This window comes from Falco cherrug, chromosome 4 (genome assembly GCF_023634085.1).
Source record: "Falco cherrug isolate bFalChe1 chromosome 4, bFalChe1.pri, whole genome shotgun sequence".
Taxonomy (NCBI): domain Eukaryota; kingdom Metazoa; phylum Chordata; class Aves; order Falconiformes; family Falconidae; genus Falco; species Falco cherrug.
The window spans coordinates 40,520,853-40,547,905 of NC_073700.1; the positions used below are offsets into that span (position 1 = coordinate 40,520,853).

At 35.3% G+C, this 27,053-nt stretch overlaps 1 protein-coding gene across 24 annotated transcripts in view; it reads left to right on the plus strand.

The window, feature by feature from the left end:
* Positions 1–27,053, plus strand: part of RBFOX1 (RNA binding fox-1 homolog 1) — a 918,315-nt gene that overhangs the window by 392,886 nt on the left and 498,376 nt on the right. For 10 of the 24 annotated variants that reach the window (XM_055709799.1, XM_055709801.1, XM_055709788.1 and 7 more), the window contains exon 3: positions 6,249–6,293. The exons of the other annotated variants lie outside the window; for them this stretch is intronic. The gene's annotated coding sequence lies outside the window, so the exon portion shown is untranslated. The remainder of the gene's footprint in view (positions 1–6,248; positions 6,294–27,053) is intronic. 24 annotated transcript variants of the gene reach the window in all.

A 27,053-nucleotide genomic window follows, 5' to 3' on the forward strand; every position in this document is an offset into this window, starting at 1 on the left:
TAATGCGAGCTTGAGAGTTAGTGTTACCAGATCTGGGCAGATGCACCTATCAACTTCAATGTATGGAATGGTTTACATGCCTCAGCATGGTCTATTACATTGGAAAGCAATGAACCAAAGCACTTTGGCTGTAGCTACAATTTAGCAGAACTTTTAAAGATGACAGTGGCTGGCTGCATCTGGATTCTTGGCTGCACAGACAGTTCTGTTACGGGGGTGTTTTGTAATCTCAAGAGTGGGATGAGACCTCATGGGACACTGCTCTCAGGGATAAAGGAACAGAAAAAAATTGGTAGCTATTTAAAACATTTTTCTTAGGGCACAAGAGCTCTTGATTCCCATGTTGTAAGAAATCAGGCAGGGATGGCAGGAGACCAGCATGACTGAGGAAAGGCCTCCGGTTGAACTAAAGTGAGAAGGAAATGTGCAGGCATTGGGACCAGGAACATGGATCCTGGGAGGAGTATAGGAATGTTGCTGGCATGTGTAGGTATGGGTTCAGGAAAGCTAAGGTACGCTTGTAGTTTGGAATTAGGCAAGGAATCTGAAGAACAGTGAGAATAGTTTCTACAGGTATGTTGTTCAGGAAAGGAAGATTAAAGAAAATATATCCCCTCTGATAAATAAGACAGGAAATTTAGTGACAACCAGCATGGAGAAAGCTGAGGCGCTCAATGATTTTTTTGCCTCAGTTTTCACTAGTAATCACTCTTCCCACATCTCTGAAGTCCCTGAACCGCAAGGCAGGGGCTGAGTAAACCAAGTTCCCTCCCTTGTAGTAGAAGATCAGGTTTGAGAACACCCAAGGAACCTGAACATACACAAGTCCATGGGACCTGAAGAAATGCATCCCAGGGGCCTGAGAAAATTGGCAGATGCAGTTGCTAAGCCACTCTCCATCATTGAAAAGTCATGGCAGTCAGGCAAAGTCCCCAGTGACTGGAGAAAAGTGAATATTGCACCTGTTTTTAAAAGGGATAATAAGGAGATTCTATGATTTGGAGGTGCTTCACTTTGAGAATTTGAGGAAATATTTTCCATATAAAATAATCAATGCAACCCAAAAGGAAGGATAGATTTGTCCTTGACTTTGTCAGTTCAGAAAGTAGGCTATAGTTGGTGTTTCTCAAGAACATGAATTTACTCAGGCAGATGGTGTCTGCATTTCCACTGAAGGCTTCTTTGTTGCTGTTTTGTATACAAATACCTCAGTCCAGCTCTTGAACCTTTAAAACAGCAATGCAAAAATCCAGTAAATGTTTGATTGTGATTCTGTGCCTCGCCTGTCCATTTTCCACTGACCGGACTCATGTAAGTGATCAGAAGCATGTAATTTTTGTATACAGAACAAACTTAGAACATATTCTTAGGCCTGAGCCTGCATAAAATGTCTTGTGTTTGGGTCTTGATGCAGCAGCTGTATACTAAGATGAAAGAGAACAGCAGGCCAGGGAAAATATGATCAGCCCACCATGCAGTACTTTAGAGTGTATAGGTATGTTAAAAACTTCAGTAGTAACAAATACTTTATTGGTGTTTGAATTTTTGTGTTATATGCATTCTAAAAGCCTTTTATTGTATGTTATAAATAGATGAGTATGTATGTGTGGACTGCGTTGTTATATTTGCTCATTTTAAAGTGTGTTTCTATCAGGCTACATTCAGAGCCCTTTCTAGCTAAACTCTTAGCAAGAGTTGAAAGTGTAGTGAGTAAGGAATTACTCAAAAGATGACATTTTCTGTGTAATTCATTACTGTAAAATATAAAAAAGCTGCTTGGTTGTGTTCCCTGTAGCTAGCAGTCTGGATAGATATTTACAGGTAGTTATATTAAAAATACTTAACTCATCTACCTAGAAATCATCATAAAAAGGAAACAAATTTCTGAAAGTAAAATCAATACAAATTGTGTATGGTGCATGGGATAGATTTTATAAACGGTGTTTGAATGTTTGTTTGTTTGTTTTTTTTTAGTAACATAAACATCTGTGATTAGTAAGCCACTTTTTCTGGAGTTCAATTTAATCTTTCAAATATAGAACAGGCACTATTTTCTCCTCACTATGTAATTTGGATTCCCGTTTTGCTGATAGTATTTATGATTATAAGTTAAGATACTAAGAAAATAGAGACACAGAATTTCAAGTGATTTGCTGAGGTGGCTGCATGTACATAAGTATAAGATGCTGAAGTAAACAGAGAACTTTGAAAAATACTCTTCTTGATCAGTTCTTGCTACAATGAGGATTATGAAACTTTATAGGATTATAGGAAATACAAGTGAGATTGTGACTCTAGAAGAGATTTGTGTTCTTTCTGTCAGTTAGGGTTTCATGAAATAATCAGTCTGTAAGTGGTCAACAGAAACAATGTAGAAACTTTTGCTGTAAAGTGCTTAATTCTTTTAAGAAATTGTCTAGTGAGATTTCTTGGATTTCATTACTGATTTTACCGTTTGCTGGTTGTATGCTCCTATATATATAAATCTGTCTGACATATGGGAAGGGAATATATGTGGCCTGTGGTTACGCTACTTGCTTGCCACCATTAGTTTAGAAAATGTTAGAAAAACAGTTAGGGAGGAATAAAAGTGATTTTAATACCAGCAAGGAAAATAAATTTCAGGTGTTTATCAGAAGACAAGTTTAAAAAATGCAATCTGTAGAAAACTAATACTGCTGAAAAAAAATACAGATTAATTTCCTGTTACAGATGGTGAATAATTTTGTTAAAATTGTTCTAACTTTTGTGCCATTTTGTTTACAGTATAACTTCATTCCAGCTAAATCTGTATTCATGCAATTTGGCTGAGATTTCTGAAGGCCATTAATTTGCTTGCAAAGTTTCTGCATTTTTAAATTACCCAATAAATGGAGCTGCCCATTAATCATAAGATGAAGAGCCACCACTCAGAGTGACAATAAGGCTATGTGTCTTAGTCAAGATTTTTACACCAGTCAAAGTGGCTAGAGTAAAATAATTTCAGAAGATAAAACACAGAGGGCTCTAACCTTATTAAAACACATCAGTAAATAATAGTTTTTTGGTACTGGTTTAATTTCCAAAATTTCTGAGGTATTTAGGTAAACATGGGGACTAATTGTAAATTATATATACCCATTTTTATTTTGGTTAATGAAAACAGCAATACCTGTGCAAAATGGACTGCTTTCAATGCAGTAATATAATTAGATCATGGAAAAGAACATATTAATGCAAGAAAACCCCAAGTGTGTATATACATATGTTCAGTTTAAACTTCCTTTGGAATTAAAAGTACTGGCTAGGTGTGGGGAGCACTTTTAATCTGGGCAGAAAAACTAACTCTATCTTACTATACTATTCACTTTGATTAATTAAATCAGAGAGTAAAATTATTCCAAGCTTTTCTTTGTGAATGAATTGATAGACGATATTGTAGTTATCCTGTAATCTTTGTAACGAAAGACAGGCTTGGACTGCAGCTTAACATAATACTATCTTATCAAAATCTTTGAGTACTGCTGTGGTTGTCCAGATGTCTTAGACCAGAGATGTCTATCCAAGAAACAGAACTTAAAGTTTCCCTCCTGAGTGTTTCCCTGTGTTTTATCAGCGGTAGAGCAGCTGTTAATTTCCCAGGCTAATGTGTCATCTATGGTGAGTCTCAGCTTTTGGTTCTGGAGAAAAATTGGAATGGATATCCCAAAGGAAAAAGTTGTAGGCATTACGAAAGCAAGGAAATTTCTGAGTTCGCTTCAGAACTGTTCTTCCCATCTTTGCTGCAGGTCTGTCAGTGAAGAGTAGTTTTGCTCTTTGATCTTCTCTGAACTCTCTGTGTGCTGAGAAACTGGAGTAGGAGATGTGTAGGATGATCATTGTAACAGGGAATCAAACAGTATGTGTGATGTTGACCTCTATTTGAAGAACGTAAATTTGTCTGCATTAAGCTCCATACTGTGGAGTTGTATTTCATTTTGGAGATAAATAATTTTTAGTTAGGTTAGGTATCCCTAAGGTACACTGCAGTCTATAGGGCACTTAGGTCAGCAGAGAGATACTGGATTTAATCTCTTTGAGAAACTTGCTCGTTTTGCTCATTTCAACAGCTCAGCGTCTGTGGCACAAGGAGTGAGGTATAAATTCAGCCCTAAAATACATCCATTTGGAAATAAAAACACAGTACTTATTTGGTGTTGTTATTTGTACATCCATTTAGTGAGACTGTGTGTTTCGATAATAAATGCAATATTTATCACAGCCTTGCATGTCACTACTCAGTATTTCCTGGATACCAACCCTCATTTTGCTAAATCCTAACCACTAGAGAACAGTGCCTTATGGCACTGAAGATGGGACTCTTTTCCCATTACTTGTCCAAAACTTTTTGGATGAGGGAGGGAAAAAACCCCACACCTCTAAAGCTGATGTGGGGTTTAACAAAAATATAAGAACCACTGAACCCAAGCTAATTCTCTCATTAGTGTTTATCTTACTGGAGTTGAGTAACACAGAATAGGACTTGAAGTTTCCTTAATGTGAATGATTAACAATTCTAAGACATTGCACTACAGTATTTATGTGGTATCTTGTAGTTTGACTGCTGAAATGAATCCGTCTTTTACAATAAGAGGTGCCAGAAAACCTCTTGACATACAGGGTGAAGTAGCAAGAGTAGTCGTAGTTTCCTAAGCTTTTACTGTGAAATAAAGAAACACAAATCATAATTGTTCCTTGAAGTGTTTACAGGTAAATTTAATTAAAATGAAAATTTATTCTAATCCCAATAGTTTGATCTCCACACCAAAGGTTCTACACAGCTGTAAAGAAAAAAAATAAATTGATAGAAATGATTGCCTCTCTTTTGAGAAACCACTTTAATAATAACTGAAGTATAATACTAAGCATGGATACTACAGTTCACCATCCAAGTTATTCCTTCCTTAATTAAAAAGTTGAAAGTGAATGCCAAAAAGCATTTAGTAAAAATAATAAAATCATGATTGGATGTCAATTGCAAACACATTTATTAGAATAGCTAATTAAAAAAAAACATAATAAAGACACTTTTATTTATTTTTTTTTACACATTTTTCAGTTTTATGGGAAAAATCAGGTTTGAAATGATACACAGTGAAGTGCCTATAAAATGTATTCCACACACAAAATATCAAGTACTTTCAAATGTAAATGCCTTCAATCTTAAATTATGGGGAAGTAGGCAATCACCATTTTGTGGAAAAGAAATAACGTATTTAATAGAAATTTTTAGAAATCAAAGATTGATTTTAAGACTTTGAGAGAAGCAAAGGGAGTTCTTTATATCAAATTAAAATAAAATTGACCAGTCTTCAGTTACAATGTCTAGCAGAATGGCTCTATGTAATAAAGGATGGCAACCCTCATCCAAATCTTCACAAGCTAAAATTCAGTCTTTAAAGCTGCTTCTGAAACTATAGTTACTTCTGGGCTTTTTCCCTTCAGATATCTGTAGTGATTGTTCATATCCTGGGTAAATCAAAGCAAAATTATGGCAAGGTAGCTTCAACTGCCATTTTCTAACCTGGAATATCTTGTGTTATCCTTAAATATTTATGTACTTACATTCAGGACTAGAAATAATTTATGGAATTAGAATACGGGTTCATCTTTGAGATTCATGTTTGAATTTAAAGAAAAGGTAGGACAGACTCTTAGAAATAATTAGAACTCAATAGTCATCTTCATTAATTGGCTACTTACATTTCCTTTTCCTGTTTTAGTCTAGTTTCATATAAAACAAAGCTCATGTGATTACACAGCCTGACCTGCTGGTTGTCCCGTATGTTCGTGTACTGAAATCCTAATCTGGAATACATGACTGTGTGAAAACTTTTGTATGTCATATATTTTCATTTTATAGACAAAATTCTGCTCTATTAACATGTTTACTAAATGGTTTTGGGCATAGTATTCGTGTTTATTGACGTTATGTGCCTGTGTTTGCAGGCCATTGTCTTCTTTTGTTGTGGTAAATATAAATAATGTCTCTTATGGTGAGCAGAACACATTTTGCTCATTTAGCCACATGCTTACTTGGTGGTTGGCCATGACTTAGTGAAGAGCATTATTTAAAAGAATCTTCACAATTTTCTAGCTGTTGTGGAAGCAGTAGAATAAAATAAAACAAAGGAAAAATGTGTTTAGTTAAACGTAGTTGCATTAAATGCTATACTTAAGAGACACTAGCTGAGATTTCTACAGAAGTGTTTTGTTTTTTTTCCCTACAGGATGAAAATGTAGCACTCAGGAAACATGGATAATGCAGCTATCAAGTAAGATAGAAAATAGTAGAAAATGAAACAAAATACTGCTTTAAAGTACCAAGACAAAATTATAATCCTCCTGGATATGTCCTGATAGGTTCAAATCTGCTATACAAATCCATAAAAGGGTAAAGGGAATGATTTCAGAATTATTTTGTATCCTAACAGTTTCCCAAAATACAGGCTCTGGATGATAAATTTACATTAACAAATGTTTGTTTTCCGGAGCAGAAGTTTACTTACCCTTCAGTGTCTCAGGAAGGACTGCTCTGCTCCTTTCTGTGACACTGGTGCTAAGGAGGAAGCAATGGCGGGAACTGATTCTAATCCCACAGGTTCATTCTTAAGCCAAGAGATTGCTGATCTAATGGCAGACTAAAACTGTCCTCCATTAGGGTGGCAGCACATGTAACTCAGGGAGGTGAGAGATTATAGTAGTTCCTCCAGAGTCTTAACCACATTTGTTGGGGAATGGGCTCGGTGTGTTCAGTCAACACATTCTTTAGAAACTTCTGCCGGTTGCCTCGCATCTGAGCCCTTAATTGTCCAGCTGCCCATATGACAGCACAGCCACAGAGTCTGCATTGTGGTGTAGGTGGCATTATGTGTCCTGGCTAGTAGTCCTAGAATGCAAGCTGCATTTGATCTGCCTGATAGCCCTCAAGCAGCTCAACAGTTTTATATTACCTCCTAAGGTCAAAAAAAAATAATCCTGAAGGTTCTGGAAAATGTTCTGCTAGTAAATAACTGCAAATAAATTTGAATTTGAAGGTGATTGTTCTTTGATTTGAGGAAGAGGGTGTTGAACTCGGTAATCTGCAGAGATCCTTCTAATGGAATTTATTCTGTAATACGGCATTTTGAGGAGCATGCGTACATCATGTTTCATTTGTATTTTAAAAAGTGTCTTAACACCGAACAAACTTCCTCTTTTAATAGAAATACCAATGGTCCAAAGCTGTTGTTCAATCCTGCTTTGAAAGTGCCTTAAATGTGTTTGAGCCTATCTGCTCGTTGACCTTACACAAGAGAACACGAAGCAAGTGACCCCTGACCTGCAGGAGCAGAGGTAGCTCTTTCTGGAGCATGGGTGCAGCAGGGAAGCGCTGTACCTGAGGTCGTAAGCTCCATGGAGAGGTAGGGATAATTAGTTCAGGTGCAGTCTCATGTTAACTGAAAAATTATGTTTTTAAGACATTGACTACTGTCTCCTCATGGTGCTGTGTTACATCAGGAGGTCAGAGCTATCTTGTGGCTCTCCCTATGCTAGTATTCATGATGAAACAAAGATATGACAAAAATATTTTTATGTTTTTCTTCACTGGCTTAGAGCAATCATTCCAGGTAGAGATGGATACCTTATTGTCATTAGTATATGGGCAGCACAACCAATCTGAAGTAAGTGCTAGGCATCTTTCTGAATGCCCTCCTGGAAGCTTCTCAGATACTCTTAAAGTGCTGTAACAGAAACAGAATAAATGAAACTACAGAATTACCCTGTACTAGGATTTTTTTGCTATTTGTAGCCAAATTTGGTTAATATTTATATAAGATGGTGGTGGCAGATCCTGCAGAGTTACTGTGTACTTTCATACTTACATCACTGTGAATCCATAAAACAGCTAGTGAGGTTGATCTTTTGGGGAAAAATCTAAGTGTGAATCTTAGTAACTAGTAATGCTAAATTATGCAAGTAGACATTATGATAGATTTGTCTAATGTTCTACAGTATGTTTATGGTGCAACCTGACTTACAGACTTTCTGTCTGATTCTGTACAGTTTTGATTGACCTATCCCTGTAGCAAAAAACCTTGGTATAGTGGTTATATAATGGTTGGTTTTTTTTTTTTACTATCTATGCACAAGATTATGTATGAGAAGTAGTACACAACAAGTTCCAGAGGTCTTAGAAATTTAGTTTTTTAGTTAAAAACTAGAGATGTGTAGTAGGAAGTCAAAAGTTCTGGGTGCTTTTCCCGATACTAGGCGCTAGGAAAAGCATTAACAGGAAATTGGTGATCTTCCTGAAATAACATCACTTATTTCGAAAGTTTCCGTTTTTGCAAACCAAAAACAGAATGTTTTGTAGGTGTAATAAATGTGGTAAGAAATGCTGCATGTACACTTTGGTACTGTGCTTTTGGAATAAAGCTTACCTCTGTGTGGGGGCAGAGACTATTCACCACCTAGGCAATTAACATTCTACTCAAGGTTTCACCCTGGTGTAACAGAAGGTTGGGTTTTGATCTGTGTCTGTAATGGTGCAATAAAGTGACTCAGTTTCCTTCAAAGGTCCATAGGTATTATGTCCTACATGCAGTAGTGAATTTTACCTGAACAGAACTAGAAAATGTTACCAAATAATCAGAGCTACAGGGTCAGAGACCTGAAAAACAGAATGTTTGGCTGACAAATACACATATAAAATTTTGGTGAAAAGTTAGTAGAGATAAAAGTCATTAATAATCATGTTCAAAAAGCTGGTTAAATAACCCTGCTGTAAACAGTTAAACCAGAAAATAAGTGTGCAGATTGACTGTCACCAGTGTGCAAAACCCCTTTTGGACTGGATTCCTATTGTTACCTGGTTTATGTTTTGTATGCTCCCATGATTTGAGTCCATGCAGGGCATAGAACCTCCAGTGCCTGCCTTCCAGGTCTTTCCCTCTGTGACAAGAATGGGAACCTGAAGGGAAGAGCCCTGTTATTGTTCAGGAGATTGCAGAGGGAAAGCTGTCAATACTGTTCAAAGCCCCATTCCTTCAATATGAGTTCCGGAGACAGATTTACGTGTCTGGATTCAATCTCATTGATTCCATTGATTGGTCATTTACATAGGCATATAACTAGTTTGAGCCCTGATTTTAGCATACAGGTGCATATGTGAAAGGTCCTGATTTATTTTGTAAATATAATATATGTATATAGTGTTTATATTGATGTAAATACATACATATACATGTAAAGACATAAATATACAATATTGCTATATATTAGGCAGGGAGGTGAAGAACAAAATATAGTGTTCATTGCTTTAGTGCTAAACATGTATCTCCACAAATTGCAACCATGCAAACTTTGAAGTTGCACTACCTGAATGAACCTAATTATGTTAATTAACATGCAAAATTAAATGAATCCATGTATTTTCATTTTTAAAAAAACCAACAACAAACTTACAGAAAGATTAAGTTTTCATAACAAACATAGGTGTCTGATTTGATGTGTCTGTTGAGATGATAAGTTCATCCTGTTTACTGGTAGCAAACCCAGTCTCTTACAAGTGAATGTAACACTTTCAAACATTAAGAACTTGATATCTTTGAAATTTTAAAGTAGTTTTCAGTGATTTCTCAGGTGCTTTGTTTGTAAACAGAAAATTAGTCTGAATTTCAGGTCTAAGTTTATAGATCATTTATCAATATGGTCATCATTAATGATATTTGTTTGTCACTTGGTTAAAGGTATTTCAAATTAAATCCTCTGACTCATCCATCTAATACCCTTCTGAAACTGATGCAGTGATCATTAATGCAGAGATTTCCCTTTATAATAGCCAATAGGTGCTCTGAGCTGTAAGAGTTGTACAGTCTTTGTAGTTTTTCTTTTGGTCTTCTTTCTAATTTACTAAAATAGTCCAACATTAAAAAAAAAACCACACCCCAATAAAATTCTCCAGACCTCAACTTCCACATGAATGAATGTGAAAGATTTCACGTGGTCATGTTTCTGCACAGCCAGAATTTTCTGTTAAAAAGCATTGTGTCTATGTATACTAATATACTTACAGTTCTTAAAACACTGCAGCTACAGCAAAGTCTGGACATACTCTTGACCTTAAAAATGAGTGCTCCATAGTCTGATTAATTCCTTTGGGGTCTTGTGTTAAATCGGTAAAGATAAAAAAGAAAAAGTGTCTTGTCTGTTTTCCTTTCGTTTGCATGTGACTGATTACTTTAAGTATGGTAAGAGTTATGTCCTATTCCCCCCTCAGTTTGCACGTTGTGGTCAGCAAATTGTGGTCTTGTAAAGCAGGAGTCTTTGTCTGATTTCCCTCTAATTAACTTCACAATATCCCAATTGTAAAAGTGCGTCAGGCATTCAGAAATATGGAAGCATACTTGTTATATTCATAGTTTTAACAGTTTATTAACCTATCACACAACTTCTGAGTGCGATGTGACTATACCTTAATCCGGTCTTTACGGGTATACCCAGTGTATTTCCAGTAAAATATATATGGGAACTTAGATAATAGGTTTTACCAAAGTTGGCGTGGCTGTACAGCATTTTCTGTGGAAATTAATTTCTCCTAGTTATATAACAATAGTAGTGAAATGACTATATAACTTCATTTGTTTTAAAATTGAAGGTCATCCATTTGCATTAAGTTAGATTTTTCATGTGTATGTTTTACTAAATTCACCACTATATGTATGCTGAGTATATTGCAGTTACTACTAGTATAAATTTAGGTAGCGAGTTGGGGGGGGGGTGGTGGTGGTTGTGGTGCGGGGAAGGAAGATGGCAGAGAGATAATTGAGAAAGCCCTGGGTTTGGACTGATATAATAGAAGCTGATTTTGGACGTAAAGAAGTTTTATTGGTTTTGCATGAGATGGAAAACATGCTGCAGCTTGGGGAATTGATATTTAGACTCTTATTTTCAACCTGGGAGATGAGAAATATAGAATGCTATGGTCATATAGAAGCACTTCAATTGAATGTTGTGGCTTTTATTCCACACTGTATATGCTATGTTTATCATTACTGTTATTTACTTTTCCACTTCTGAGCTTTTCTTTCTGATGCTATTTTGCTCAATGTAGCTTTATTAGACAACAGCAAATTATAACGCTATTATATGAAAGTTTTTGCAATCAATGCACTTATTTTTGCTAGAAAATATGATGGAATATTAGAAAACAGGGACTTGTATTATAAAAACATGCTTTGTAACATGCTAGTTTTCAATGCCCTCTGATTAATTCATACCTCTTTTTAGAGTAATCTTTGAAACTTCTGCTCCTACAACAGTGTTTTAACTCTGAATATTGCATTCAGTTGAAACAGCAGTGCACATGGATCTCAAATTTCCACTGTTCTTGATCTGCCATGGGTTTGTGCATGTCTCCTAACCCATACTCTGCCTCCTCCTCAAGGGAGACCACCCCCTTTCCTGTACATAGACAGTAATTTGCACTAAAATCCTGGGCGCTGTCGCATGCAGAAAAGCTAGCCTACGCTGTTAGTATTGTGAACAATTGGGATAATACAAGTTATCAGTTGATTTCTGGTATGATGATTTGGGGTCTTTCACAAAGAATATAAATCTGAGGCAAAGATGATAGGCAAGGGGAAACAAATTAGTGTATGTTATGTTTTCAAATGCTGACAGTATTAATGACTTAATCTTTGATTGGGAAAGTTTTTCCCAAGAACACATAACACTTCAAAAGGTGTTGATAACCACCTATACCTTCACACCTTTTACATCACCAAAATATTAATATAGACATATTTCAGTCTGGTGTTCTTGATGTTACTTAGGTATGATTGTTTTCAGTTTTCCCTTTTTTATTTTACACTTATATCAGTGAATGTTAATTTACTTTATCTACCACTACTTAGGTGCTCTGTAGTTAATGTTTAGAGAACCATTTTTGTGCTAATCCCATCACTCATGATAGTAGGTATTTTAACAATTTCATTCTGGCTCACGTAATAAAGATTATCTACAGAAATGAGACTTAAGGTCTCTAATTCCAGTTCGCCCTCCATGGATAAATATAACAGCCCTATTAAAGTGTGAAGAAATGTGGGATCACTAATGAATCAACCTTCTACTTTGTTTCATTATTTTTAGTTTCAGGTACCTCCATAATGCATTTTTCTTAATCACAGTAAATAAACCTACCTCTTAAATGTAGTAGATTTATGAATCTCATAAAGTAGGAGAAATAAGGAATAAATAAGTGAAATAAGCAGCACAATACATAGGCATTATGCACTCACCATTTGCAAAATATCATCTAATTACTACAGAGAAATCATCACTTACTACTATGAAGAACTAATCAGTTGATTAGTTAGTTGACTAATAAGTCAGTGTGTCTGTGAAACAATGAAAGCTTTTTGGAAAAGCCACCTGCAATGTTGTCTTTTTAGGTAGATTTTGTATAATAGGTTATTTAAAATTCAGCTGTAAATTATACTTCACCAACTTTACATAGAATTTCCTGTTACCACGCACACAGAGAAAATACTGCAAGGACCGAGACTACCACACAGCTTGCAAGTTATTTTGTGGAGGATCATTTTTACTTTAATAACAATGTCTATTGGAAATTTGCTATGCTACAAGAATAGCTTTATGTGAAATCTTGTGAATTTGGAATATTAATGTCAGATAAATTACTTGTAAATTGAATTTCTAGAATGCAATTGATTGTGTTTGCCTGGGATGAATAAGGAATTATTCACACTGTTATCTAAAACTTAGATATGCTGCTTCTGAGCAAGTCAGAGAATAATCTAGGAATATTTCTGATAAAGTGCAGTGTATTTCACATTGCCTGAGATTACTTGAGAAACAGAAAAGCAATGTTTTCATAAAGTATATCTTTAAATCATCTTTTATATGTAAGTTAAATTTTGAATTTGCGATTTATTGAAAGCAGAAGTATCAAAACCTTTCTACTTTCATCTCTGAGACGATGTACTTCTTGAATTCTTTGCGTATCTTCAGACCTTTTTATTTGTTGATGGTTGGGTTTTTCTATACCCAGCACAGATTTAAGTTTGCTATATTCCTTACAATGTTGCTCCCAATTTATGTTATTGACCAGTATTTTCCAATGGTTATGAAAAACACAAGGGTTATAAGACATAAAAATGGATAGATGCTTGATTTTATTCTGGCATTCAAATTGCTTAGCTATAAAAGCTTTTTTCCACTTGTCAAGAGGGAAGTGATTCTTGTGAGTTCTGCAGTGGCAGACCTTAGTAACAGGTAAAATCCATCCAGGAGGGGAAAGAACAGTGGAAGGTCTCTTAATTAGCTTTCTAATTTACAATGAAAGTACATTTTTTATTACTCATAAGTAACTTGTAACCTAACATGGTGATATAACTTGAAAAAATAATTTTGTTTTGATTGCAAAGGAATCCACTGCTTTCTGAATGCCAAGTTAACAATTAATATCTTGCTTCTGAAGCAGAAATTTACTTCCTCATCTAATGAATGAAGAAAGAAACTCAAATGAATACAATAAACAAGATTTTCTCAAAAAAAGCAACACGGTTGCAATTGATTTGAAAAAAGCAATAGCAGGCGTATGTCATGTGTCATTATAGGAGAGACCTGGCGACAGTATTATTCATTATGTGGTTTCAGAGTGCCCTAAATTAGAGTATAAGATTATTGGAAGTGGATGATTTCCCCAGATTACTGCTTAATAGTGACTAAAGGGCCCACATTACTCATATTTGCAATGAAAATAGTGCCAAAAAACAGCAGTAGTTGACTGGAATGAAGTGTGGAGCCCCCAGGGTTTTAGCTTGAGATGCAGCTTAATTGTGTGTCTCTTGCTTAATACAAATGTCCCTGAGTTTCTAAGGCTGATGTGCTTTCAGCACTTGCAAATTGATCCAGCAGTTTCCAAAGTATTTACTGGGTTTTGTCTTTGCTGCTTTCTGAACAAATTATTATAATGACTTTGCAGACTAAAGTAGGTTTTCCTGTTTTTTACTGTTTATCATTACCGAATGCTATATTCTTTCAGCTTCCTGTCAGCTTCTCTTTCTCTCATTTATCTGCTTCTGTAATTGTATCATTGGAAGAGGGTTAGGATCTGAATTCTCATGAATGGAACCTTCCTTTTGCACCTGTAGAAAAATGGGCACATAAGAATGACCCAGCTGGGATACTTTTGCTGTAATATAACTGAAGTGTTGGTCACTTTAGAAAATGAAATATAAGAGTAGTGAGTTACTTTTCAACAAAGAAAATAATATTTTCAAGCAGATTTATTACAGCACTTCTAGGAAGAATTTTAAACATCATATTTCTTATACTTTTAGTGGCATATGCTAGCCCAACTTGATTAATTCTTTGCTAAATTAGGTAGGTTATGCATAGAGCAGTCTTCTAGAAAAACTAAATTAGAGATTACCTAAAATTTATGCAATTTTTTTGAAAAAAATCATGTTGTATTTCTTTCATGGTGTTTAGAATTTGTCTCTATCACATCCCATGAAATGAGGCAAAAATATTTTGTTCCTGTGAAAGAAAATTATAGTGTCACATGATGATGCTGGATGGCAGTGCAGTATGAGTTTTAATTCAGTGCTATGTTGAATTCTTGGTATGCCAAACTCAGAACAGATGTTTAACCGCTGTGCTTCTATTCCCTGCTGGTAAAATGGAAGCAAAAGTACTAACTTTTTGCCTATCCAAAATTTAAGGTGTAAGTAGCAAAGACTAACATTTACATAGAAAATGCCTTGGGAAAGGACCTCAAAAAGTCTACTTTTCAGTCTACTTTGAAAAGCAAGGCATGGAACTAAAGTATTTAAATGATCTATTACAAATAGAGAAATGAACAGTGGAAGAAGTTATTTCTATTTTGTATCCTGTCTGGCAAAGGTCATGATTACTACCGTACCTCCAATATCTCATAAATTTGAATAGGGTATAAAAGAAACCACCACAGTTCCTGAAAATAATGCTTACATTCTTTGAAATCAGAGGGATCAATTACAGTTTTGGTGTCAACGTGGTTGGTTCAGTTAGAAAGTAACCAGGATTAATTGGAAGAATCTGTAAATAGTAGCTGATTAAAACCATGATCTTAAATATGTGTTCAAGATAAACTGAACTGTTGTACATTCTGAGTGGTACTGCCCTTAATGTTGATGTTGTGGCTGTGTTCCTCCAAGAGCAAATTTCTGAAGAGGATCATTAAATATTATTTCCTTTAGCTTAGAAGATTAATAAGATCTCTTACAGTGTTTAACAAAATTTTCAAGGAACATTTATAAATTTGGTAGATCTGGGGTTTTTTAATATTTGTTAGAGATGTTGCTGCCTGAATTTAGAAACTTACAGAAATGAAGTTATTTATTACATTGTCTTAATTGCAAATTTCTACCTTTGAGAAATTACATTTGTGGTTCATATTACTGCAATACAATAAAATACTAACTGTGAAACAAGAAGCATGATACTGGAGAATCCCTGAGGTGTAATGCAATTAATACAAAGGATGAGTATCAGTAAAGGTGTCTGGGGTCATTTGATATAATAATTTTTAATATTTAGGAGAAAGTCAAGATGAAGAATAACATTGATCTAGTTCATGCTAAGGTGAGAACTCAAAATTTGGAGACAGAATTTTTATAGGAGAAAACCTGTATGAAAAGTACAAATTACATTCAAAAAACAGAAGGAAATTCTTTTTATAATAGGTAAAGCAAACATACATGATCTATCACATAATAAGATTTTTTTGTGATCAGTATTTATCTCACATATTTTTTAGATGAGGTATTAGAGGATGAAAGCTACATTCCATTGTTCTGTGTGAAACCCCACTGCTATTATTATATCCCTTCCACTTCCACGTAGAAAAAAACCATTTATTTCAAGATGAGGTTTTCCTCCCCGCAAGTCTAATATTGTTGTTCCACCTCTTGGGGAAAGAAAGGACATCTTTGGTTATATTATGTTTTTCCCAAATAATAAAAAAAAATACTTTCACTGTATCAGTAAACAGGTGAACAAGTGCGAAAACCTTGTTCTTCAATAGGGGTTTCGTTAGATACAAGGTTTGGTCTGACAGAGCTTGCATAATGTCATTACCTGACATACAGGACATGTTCAGCACAAGGTGACTTCTGTTGTGTTCTGACCTTACAGGTTAGACTAGCTGGTTGTGATAGACCTTTACTGGCCTCAGAATCCCTGGATCTGACTCCCCCCTTCAGTCCTTTTATTCCTTGGCTCTGGGGAATGTTGCATTGCTCCCAGTGTCCTGAGAATACTTGCAGCTCTGCATTAAGACAACATTTTTGAAAGTATACACAAAGAATATATATCTCCAGCTTTCTTAAGATGGAATGTATTTCTACATTGCATTTGCTTCAGTAAGGGCAAGGGGGATTGTTGCTTTTTATTCTCCCTGAAGCATCAAAGAATAGACCCAGCTAGAAATAGATAAGCGTGAAAATACCTCAGGTGTCTAGATGCTACGTCTTGTTCATATGCCAGTGTTAATAACAGTTGACCAAATACAGGACAGGAATCTATTTTTTTCTCAGATCATCTGGGACCTTCATTTTTGTCCTTGGGCATTGTCTGCAACAAAGGAAATAGTTTGTCCTCTGGTTTCAGCTGGATGTGTATCATGTAATCAAACTCCTTGCCATTTTGGGAACAGTTGTGGTTTGCCCTGCGCTGATATCTGCATTTTTACTTTTTCCCACCTCTTCTCCTGCCCACTCTAAGGTACATTGGGACTGTTTTTCTGCTCTGTAGGCTGGATGTCAGACCAGGTGATTTGGTCCCTACTGTCTTTCATTTCTGTGGAAGCTGTGAAGTTCAGGTGTTCTAAATGTGACTCTGTTAGTTAGGTACTGTCACAAAAATCACTTGTGTGCCTTCTGCCTCAATATTCCTATCTTCAAAACTTGGATATTATTTAGCATCCTCAGACATCATACATATTAAATATTTGTAACAAAAAATTAGAAATTTTAAGTGTTATTAAAATACTCATCTGAATAAAACAAACAATTTGGACTTGTGTTGCCACATACAAGAGCAAGACTGGGACTCAGACCAAATAGCCATTGTTATTCAAATGCTACACATTTTTTGTTAAGTGAATACTTACCCTTAATCTTTAGAGTTGAATGGTTGGTTGTCTCATCTTTGTAATATTCTTGTTACTTCTTTTCATGGCCAAAAGATGTGTGGTTTTACCCATGCTGGTAATATGCATATCTATTAAATACGGTGCCCCAAAATGCAAAGTATGCAAGGGAATACTAATTGGAATTACTCTATTTATTTGTCTTTCAGGAAAAGTATCTGTGTAGTATAATAGTATCTCTCAGGGCTAGAGATCCTGGAAATCACATTCACAGTAACAGCAATCTACTTTCTGCTAAAGATAGTAGGAGACAGAACTTTGCTGGGAGCACTGTCCTTTATGTCTCTTCTGTTGTATGAAGCCAAAGCCTAAGGCAGTTAGGTAACACATATTATTAGGGGCAAAACTTTTATAGTATTCAGGGAGTAAATATTCACCACTTCTGTGTTAATCAAGAAAGAGAGCACCATGATTGTTGATGATAAAAATAAATGGAGGAGTATCTGCTCCTCCATAGATGGAATCTTTGAAAGTAGAACAGACTAGACAGCATCAAATAGGCAAGCCAACAGTGCAGTGTGTGCATGGAGCTGTGCAAAGTGAAGGTTATCTCTTTTTACTTATTCACAGAATAACTGAAGAACCTCAGTTGCATAGGTCTCTGGAAGGAATCTGTACTTTCCCTCTATTTTCCCCCCAAAATATAGTTAATCTTTATTTCAAGTTCACAGTAGGGCGTTTCTGCTAAGTCTTTGCGTAACCTTTGCATGCACTATATTCTCACTACTTGTTTATGTTGGCTGAAAAATAAACTTTTTCAAAGAACTTGCATTCTTTCAGTAACTAATATCGTATCCCTCTGTTCATTGTCTACATTAATCAGTATATCACTTTAATGAAGCAGTGAGCTTGGTTTGACATAAAAGGAGACACACCTGTGAAGAGCTTTCTTTTCATTTCACAAAGCTGCACAACCATACATTTAGTGCAGTTGTAAGCTATATGCTTCATCAATTAATTAATGTCACCACTAACAGCCTGTTATGATAATAAAAACTTTTTGTGAGTTTTACTCCTCATGGAGAGTAGAGTATACACTGATACGCTTTTGCTCTCAATTAGACTGTCACCGTAGCATATAAATGGTGCTTTTGATGTCAGGTCGTGGAAGATGGGCCAGCGGAAGGGAAAGCAACTGTTCTGCTCAAGCACATAGATTTAAGACTGAAGAATGAAGTGTCTTAATGATATTTAGTTAAGCTCTAATAATGATATTGATGTGCCCACTGTATTGGCTTGAAAGTTGTGCTATTTGTAGAACAGATCCAATCTAATTCTTTGATTAAATGTATGTGGTATTACATAATCAAAGGTACCATCTGAAGCAGTGTTTATTCTCATGTTTGTATGTCTTTGGAGCAGAGCTATGCCCACTGTTGGTAACGAAATGTTTACTAAAAGTTTTGGAAATATATTTTAGCAACATATAATATCTATTGACATGATTCAATGCAGTTGCACATGAAATATGTGGGTTTTATTTAGGAAAACTCTTGGATATTTTTTGATTGAGGCTTTGTCTAGAAAATTGCTATTCCAAGTGCATCTCTATTCTCTAAGAAAACTATTTTAATATTCTGAGAGAGAATGTGATGTATTCCTAATGAAAGGATTTTAAATAATGATTCTAAATTTTTCACACAGCTGAAGCCCTGAGATGATGTCTTTCCACCTTCAGGAAACTTCCTAGTCATATTAAGCACCCTGGATTAAAAGCCTCAGTATTTCACAGTTTGAGGTGACAGGTGTGGTACTACCAATACTTTCCTTTGTAGGACTACAGTTGCTATCACTCTAAATGGCCAAAGTTATTAAAACAACAGACATTGCTATTTTTCATTCATAACATACAAGTTGAGACAAATTTTATGGACTTTAAAAATGTAATTGTAGCTAGGTAAATATTTTAAATTTTTGAAAAATTAGCAGATAGGCTATAATCAACACAAAACTGACTTTGTATTGTATAAGAAAATGCTTTACTTTTAATTATAGTTGCTTTTTGTTGTCTCATTTTAAGGGGATGTTAAAAGATAATATAGGTAGAAGGAAATATTCAAGCATAGTTTAAAAGAACATTTTGGAGAATACAGTTTTCCAGAGCAACCCTGTAAAGCTTTCAGGGTGAAAACAACTTTTTTCATTCCAGAAATTCTGCTGAAGTGCTTTTATGTCTAGTGTTCTGTTTAATGTTTCTATATATACTTTTTTTAAAGCTATGTGAACACCTGCAGAATGAAAGCCAGTGATAGTAAAATGAAATACCAGTAACCTTTCAAAAATATGTATGGAACATGATTCAGTTTTGGAATCCATCTGACTTACACTGAGCACAAAGTAGATGTGTTCAACTGGCAAGCTCATAGTGGGTTTTTTTTTTTTCTTCTTCTTATAAATAATAATAGCATGACATGTGGAGGTACCAATATTTGAAATCCAAGTCTGTTTTTTTGCATGAGGTCACCTTTGTGAAATATGAGGAATAATTTTTGAAAGATGGTTGTAAGAAAGGTCTTTTGCTGTGGAAAGAATATAGAGTGACATTCTTCCTCACAATATACTTGCAGAAATGTATCTTAAGCTATGCTGCAAAACAGACAGAACTCTGGGCAGCTGTTAAATCTCAGCATTGTCAAACATCCATTCGGATAAAGAGGTCTTTGGGATTTTCCTTTACTTTTCAGTTAGGGAGATTTCAATATAAATTTTCTTTGAACTCCAGAAAGGTGTTTTTAGTCTGAAGCAGAAAACTGGTAAAAACATGGTTCTTAGATGAACTGATGAAAATACTGAGGTGCAGTTCTGTAGGACTGATACGATGCTTTAACAAGGCTGAGTAGGGCAGATATAAAAACTATTTTTTCTGTGCAAATGAAACAATTACAAAGGATAATTAAGATGGAGAATTTTAGAGACAATTCATTAAGGGATTACCAAGCGTTTTAGTGAAACTGTAACTATGAAGATACCAAAGTCATATTTACATTTAATACTTAAATAGCTCTCACCCCAAATCTGTTGTAAAATCACTGCATTTATTATGCTTATATTCAGTTCAGTCACAACAACAAATACAATATATAGGTCTGTTTATAGGATACATCCTATATAGCAGCAGTCAGAGAACTGTCAGAAGTGCTCCAAATGAGGCAGCTGTGGTTTGAGCCCTGGCTTGTAACATTCTTAATTTCCAGCTTTTACTATTGGATATCAATGTGACCTTCATAATTTCCTCTTTTGTAGTATCAGCAGTTGGTGTCAGTAAGACATCTTGTAAGATGCACTGAGAAATTCCAATGAGTAAACATGGAAAAATTAAAAGCCAGATTCTGGTTTATTGTCTACTTTTTTAATGTGAAAAGGTGAAGCCCCGAAGTCTCTATGTTTCTAACGCTACTTTTGCCTGACTAATCCTCCAGTATTGAAACCTTAAAACACTGCAGTAATTTTATTCCATTTTCTAGTCAGTTCACTGTAGGACTGAAAGGATTTTAATTAGACTTACTTCACAAGCTGTACTGAGACCATCAGCAATGCCTGTACACGAAATGAAAAAGTAAATGAAGCAAAAAGATGCTCTAATTTCAGGCACGTTTTATTGGGGTTGACAATGTTAACTTACTTAGTAGGAAAGTACTCTTTTCAATGCTGGAATTACTAGAGGAATTCTGTGGTCTGTGGCATGCAGAAGGTTGCATTAGAGTATCATAAATAGGCTGCCTTACCATGTAAAGTTTTTATTGAGAGCTATTTTGGCTAGCACATAGGTTGCATATATAATGTATTGTTTTCCTTCCTTTTCTCATTCAAGTTTGAATAACAGGTGACATTTAGAGCAACGTTATTTACATGGCATTCACAAACCTACACACCACTGTGTAGTATTAATGTGTTCAACGTATTTTCAGAGGGAACAATAGAGTTCATTTAAAAATTCTTTTTTTCAACTATGAATAAGTCTGGTTAAAATACATTTAAATATCCAGGTCTAGTGAGATTTGGGCATAAAGCTGTAATGTAGCAAACAGAACAACAACTTCAGTCATTACGGCACAGAAATATTTTGTAGAAATCTATTGGGCCTTATTTTGTAATTCGCTACTTTGATAATCAAATTCTATTTGATGTTGTTCATTCAGCACCCCCTATTTAAATTAATATTACTGGAATTTTAACCTACTAGACCTTTCAACCACAATTTGATTTCTCAGTAACTATTAAAAATGAAACATTTGTTACTTATCAAAACATTAGTGGGTATTTTGTCTGATCAGTAAGCAAAACTGTATGGCAGTAATAAAATTTATAAAATGACAATTATTTGCATAAGGCTCTGTCTAAAGACAAGCAAAAATTTACAACTTTTTAGCTTTATTATTATTCTCCATGTAACTGTTAAACGGCTTGTTTTACTTGCTAAGCAGGTTAAGAGATGCTACTGTATATAACTCGTGGACTGAGGCACACAGTGGCCTAAAAATAGGGAATAACATGGGACTAAATTTGAATTTGCTTGTTCCCATTTGCAGTTTCTTAACTGACAAACTGTTTCCTATTCATTTCAATGGGACTAGTGATGGATCATACTATAGTGTAAGGAGACATACTGAACAGGTCTGTGGGTCTAAGAAGGATGGCATATTTGTCACACATCATATGGTGAGTTATACCTGCTGTCTTTTGTGCTCAGTAATCCCGTTATACTCAAGGAGTATGCCGTATGAAAGAGAGCAGATGGTTCTGTCTCTGTGGCCTTCCTTCAGAATTTCTGTCCTGTTTTACTGTGGGAGACACACTGAATAGGTGCATTTGCTGTTCATTTCTACACAGGTCTCAGTTTTCCATCTGAAAGCAAAATCTGGGGTCATTGTGTGAAGCAGAACTTTAAAGCGTCTGGTTCCTTAACTCCATTTTTTATCAGACATGCTTTTTGTAGTTCTGGTATGGTTTAATGTAGTTTATATTCGCTGGTCAAAATTTAGAAAATGCATTTTTCTTCCTTCTTCCTCCCTCCTCTGAATCAGACTGGTGTTTTATTACTTCCCTCCAGGGAACAAGAGGTAACATTCCCACCTTTTAAAAGGGAATTTTGCTTAGGAAGCTTAGCTGGATTCTTCTCCAAAGATTACAGTTACTGACAACAGATATTTTCTTTCATTCAGCTCGTTCTCCCCCAGAAAGTAACAAAGATGCCCCTCAAACTTTCTGAAGTTTTTATTCCCATCAGTTATTGTAATCTAATATATAAGCTAAGAAACTTGTAGCTATTGCAAGACTGTTCACACTCTTTAGAAGCAGGATATTGTGTGGGTAGTTTAATATTTTATTGCAGTTAATAGGTTTAGTCTTTTTAGAGTGGCAGGGGGGAAGTGTCTACAGGACTTTATTTCAAGTATTGTTTACTTTTATTGGAGCAGACAACTAAACCAATCAGTTTAGCTATTGCTAGAAGCTATGGTTTCATTTGTGGTGGTTTGTTCCCCATCTTTGTCTCCCAGTTCCTAAACAGCTACGATTTGCCTTCATGCTTAGGACAGCTGGCATTGTTAACCTCTGCTTTAATCCTGGAGCCTCAGAAATCTCCTACTGTCTTAATACAAGGACAATTTTTAACATGGAGAAAAGGTTTGCAGCCCTCAACTTGATACTCCACAGCAACTGATGTAGCAAGCAGTGGACTATATTTATTTGGGGGGGGGAGGTGTTATGCCATGGAATTTACTGGAAAACAAGTTAGAAGAGTATGAGTCCAGGCTTTTTGGATGGGATACAATGAATTATTGATAAATGGTTTATGTGTGGAAGTTCAGAATTATTACAGTAAAACTGAGAGCCCAAGGTCAGATGGTGGCAAGAGTCTGAATGTATTGCTTATTTGATTGCTAAGGTTCAAATGATTAGCAATTCCTGCCTTCGGGTGAGTATTGCCCTGCTTTTTAAAATTTGTATACTGGCTTGTATAATTCATCACACTTCTTTCTAAGTGTGAGTGCTTCAGACTAGTACAATAAGATATGTTTACACCCATGATTGAAGGAATATGCAGGTAAATATTTGGTGATGGAATGGGGCAGTGTTCATATGGCTCTGTCAGCAGCTGTAGAATGGTATATTTCTTTTTTAAAAGCAGATAAAGGTGCAGCACAGAAATTACAGGACTTTGAATTTCGTGTTTGTAATGAAAAGTGTTCAGTATATCAGCTGAAGATTACGGGTCTGTTTCTACAGTGTTCCTTCTTTAAGATGATTGAATCCTAGATTTTAGAAACAGTAGCCTACCACACTTGAAGATAGTCTGAGCTTTATGTTGCAGATTAAAAATCACAGCTTCCTCATCTGGAGCTCTAACACTCTGCTCCCAAAATCCACTGTGAACACTAGAAATGATGACCTGCTTTCCAGAAGTCCTGAAAATGTCACTGACTCTGTTTTGAATTTTGAGTACTCAAGAGGCCTAGGAAAAAAACCAAAAAAAATAAAAGAAAAAAAGTTTAGGTGAATGAAAATAATTTGAGGTGAATAGTCTTAAGGGGAAAGATGAAAACTGTCTGGCACTGAAGCCTTTGCTATCCCCAGAATAGGTCGTTTTCTCATAATAAATGATCTACCTTAGAAAAGGTAGGGAGCAAGGGGTGGGACAGGCAGAGCATGTTCTTCACAGACATTGATTTGTTGGCATCTCTTTGAGACTCTTACTGGTATCTTTTTCAGAAGAAAAGAACACAGATGGGAGACTAACTCAGGTGTTTTAAACATATCCTTTTCTGCCAGAAAGTGATTATATTCATTGCCACCATTAACCCCATTGACTCAGTCACTGCACAGTGTCTGAAACTGCACTTCTGAAACACTTCAGCATGGAGACATTGTCAGCCTTGATAATCAGGCTGAAGTGTAAGGCACTGCTGCTGCCTATTGAACAGCTTTGAGCACAAATAACTTCCTTTTAATATGGACAGAAAGACTAAGTGAAGTTTTAATCAAGCAAAAAAGGCTGTCTGAGAATACTGAAATGCCAGACCTTGTGGTATTTTGACAATATTGGATTTATCTTCTCTGCACCCCTGTAACTATTTCAATTAGCTTTTGTCTGTGTTTTTACAGAATTGGTTTTTGTTTAATTTCAGCTTAGTTTGCTGGTAAACTGCATGCATTTTTATTTTTTTTTTACCTTCACATACTTAATCTCTTTATCAAAGACGTAATGTATACTTTGGTTTTAGACACAATGTGCATTTAGTGTAGCGTACTAATGTTGCTGTATTTTTATTTCCTTTGTTATTGTGTTGTTGTTTTCTCTTTAAATATGGCATTTAAATATAAAATACCCTGTACTCTTCCTACTTAGAAGCCCTTAATAAGAGAAAGGATGTTGCAGATGTATTGCTTCTGAGTGTCAAAGGGCTCAGCTTTCGTGTAATGCTTATACATACCTAAACAGACAATTTTCTATGTGTATCTTGGTCCTGCCAGCTGAGTGAGGTGTAGAAAACCACGTTTCTGTGGATTCTCTACTGTGTTTGGGACAATTGCTCAATTACCTTGAAACTACATTAAAGCCTTAGATTAGTCATGGATTTAGAGGTAGGTACATTTTATATCAAGTGATTTATGTAAGTAAACTGATTTTGAGAAACTGTATTAAACATTTCAGACTTTATTGCAAGGGGCTGTATGGGTTTTTTCTTCCTTTTTTTCCTGCTCTTGGTGGTAGCTTAAACTCCCTGATGTTTGGCTAGGAAAATACTTTAATTTGTGATGCAAAAGTTTACAAAAGACAGAAACACATATATCATACATTAAAAACAAATTACAGGGAGGTTATTCAGCACACCTGTGCCATTAATCACAGATAGAATCAGTCTACTCATGTTACACACTTCTTAAAAGCACCAGAGTAAAATGCATTTTTCTGAAGCAGGGTTAAATAGACTCCCTTTGACATATATTGCTAATGCTGGAACCAAATTGATTGCTAACATTTTTTACTTCCTGACTACATTTTTACATATGAGAATTTATTAGTGAAGATGGATACATTTCTCACAAAAGCTATCCTTGTTTTTTTTTGGGGGGGGGGTGGGTTTTTTTGGGGGGTGTGTGTATGTGTGATTTTTGGTGGTGTTTTTTTTCTTTCACTTAATTTGTGAACATAAACCCCCAAAAAGCAAAACTCTTCTGGAGAAGAATTTTATGTTATTGGCAGTTAAAAAATGTATCCTCCTTATTGTTGTTTTATTTTATTTTAATTTTATGTAACTAAGGAAATGACTAAGCTGTAGTAAAATTTGATATCAAATGATGCCAAAGCAATAGTCTTAGTATTAGTTCACATATATTCTGGAGAACGGCAGAGGACAAACCAATCATAATATGACTGAAAAAAAAGCAGGAAATTTGCTGATACTCAGTAGAAGTCAGTTTGGTATAGGACTTCTTAGGATGTATGATAAATGGCTCTTAACATTGCATATTGCTGGCAAATAAAAATTATAAAAAAAAAAATTCCAAATGAAATACTTTCTCTGTTGTGTATCTAATTAAGTATCTTTTTTTTCCCCTTTGAAACCCATTTTGTACTGAGCAGTTTCTTTGAGACTGGACCTGTCAAGATGTTAAAAAAAAATCCTTAAGATTCATTTGCCTTTAACAGATTGGAGGCTTCAGTCAGCAAAATCTAGCATTTTCAATCCTAATTAAAACTTCGATTTGCATTGTATAGAGTTATCAGCTGGAAAAGGATGGTGCATGGCACTAGAGGCAGAAGGGAAGAATGTGCATACTTTGCTACTGAACATCCAAGGGTCGTTGTTTTCTTCAGTGTACAGTAGTGCTAGCCTTAATTTCATGTATTTATGCAATATGAAATAAAAAATAAGACTGCTTTCCCAGGCAAGAGGAAAAAAATGTTCTTGTTCACAAGAGATTATGTCAAAAAGTTAATTTGAAGGAAGGGGAAAAACTATAGGCTAATGTGGGAGCAAGAGAGCAGTACCATTAATTTGTGGTAACAGCAAATTATGACTTATAGTTGCAGTGAGAGGTTGGTTTCAGAAATAAATTGTTTTGAGGGATATTTGCTTAGATGTGTGTATATATATTATGAATGAACCTTCTCAGCCTCTACCTAAACCAATATAGAACTAGTAACATTGTTTATAATATAGTATAAAACAGAAATAGTAACAATTACGGCTGTTGTAAGTACCATAGGTTGTACCCTTCAGCCCACAGATACACTCAGAACAAGCAATAATTATTACCCAACCATTTTTTTAAGGGAGAGAGAGACTTTGAGAGGTATAAAGGTTCTGTAGATTCTAGCAAAAGACATCCAAGATGAAGAATATGAAAGAATATGAGCTTGCCTCAAAGCAATTCTGACAATATCCTTTGTAGAAATGGAAGATAAGATTCTCAGTTGCCAGATCTACATATTGTGTTGTTGAATCAAGTTCTACATTTTTCTTTCTTAAACTGTCAGTAATTTCCTAGTGTCACTGTGCAAGTCTTTCTTTACTTCCAGTCTAGAAGGATTTGCTGATTGCTGGTAATTCTTTGATCACTTCTTCAAACAACTGATCATAATAATTATAATGCTCTTACTTAATGAGGCAGCACTCCTCTAAGGACTAAGCAAATATTATTTATGGCTCAAGTTATTTAGGTACAGAGAAGTTTAAATCATCATGTAGTACCCAAGGGAAGGCTTCACTATTTCTGTCTAAGATTTCTCGAAAGAAATATGAGTACTTGCATCCTATAAGATTTGCTTGGTAGATCTGATGCTCATCAAATTGTACAACTTTTTGTGCATAAATATGAGGACATTGCA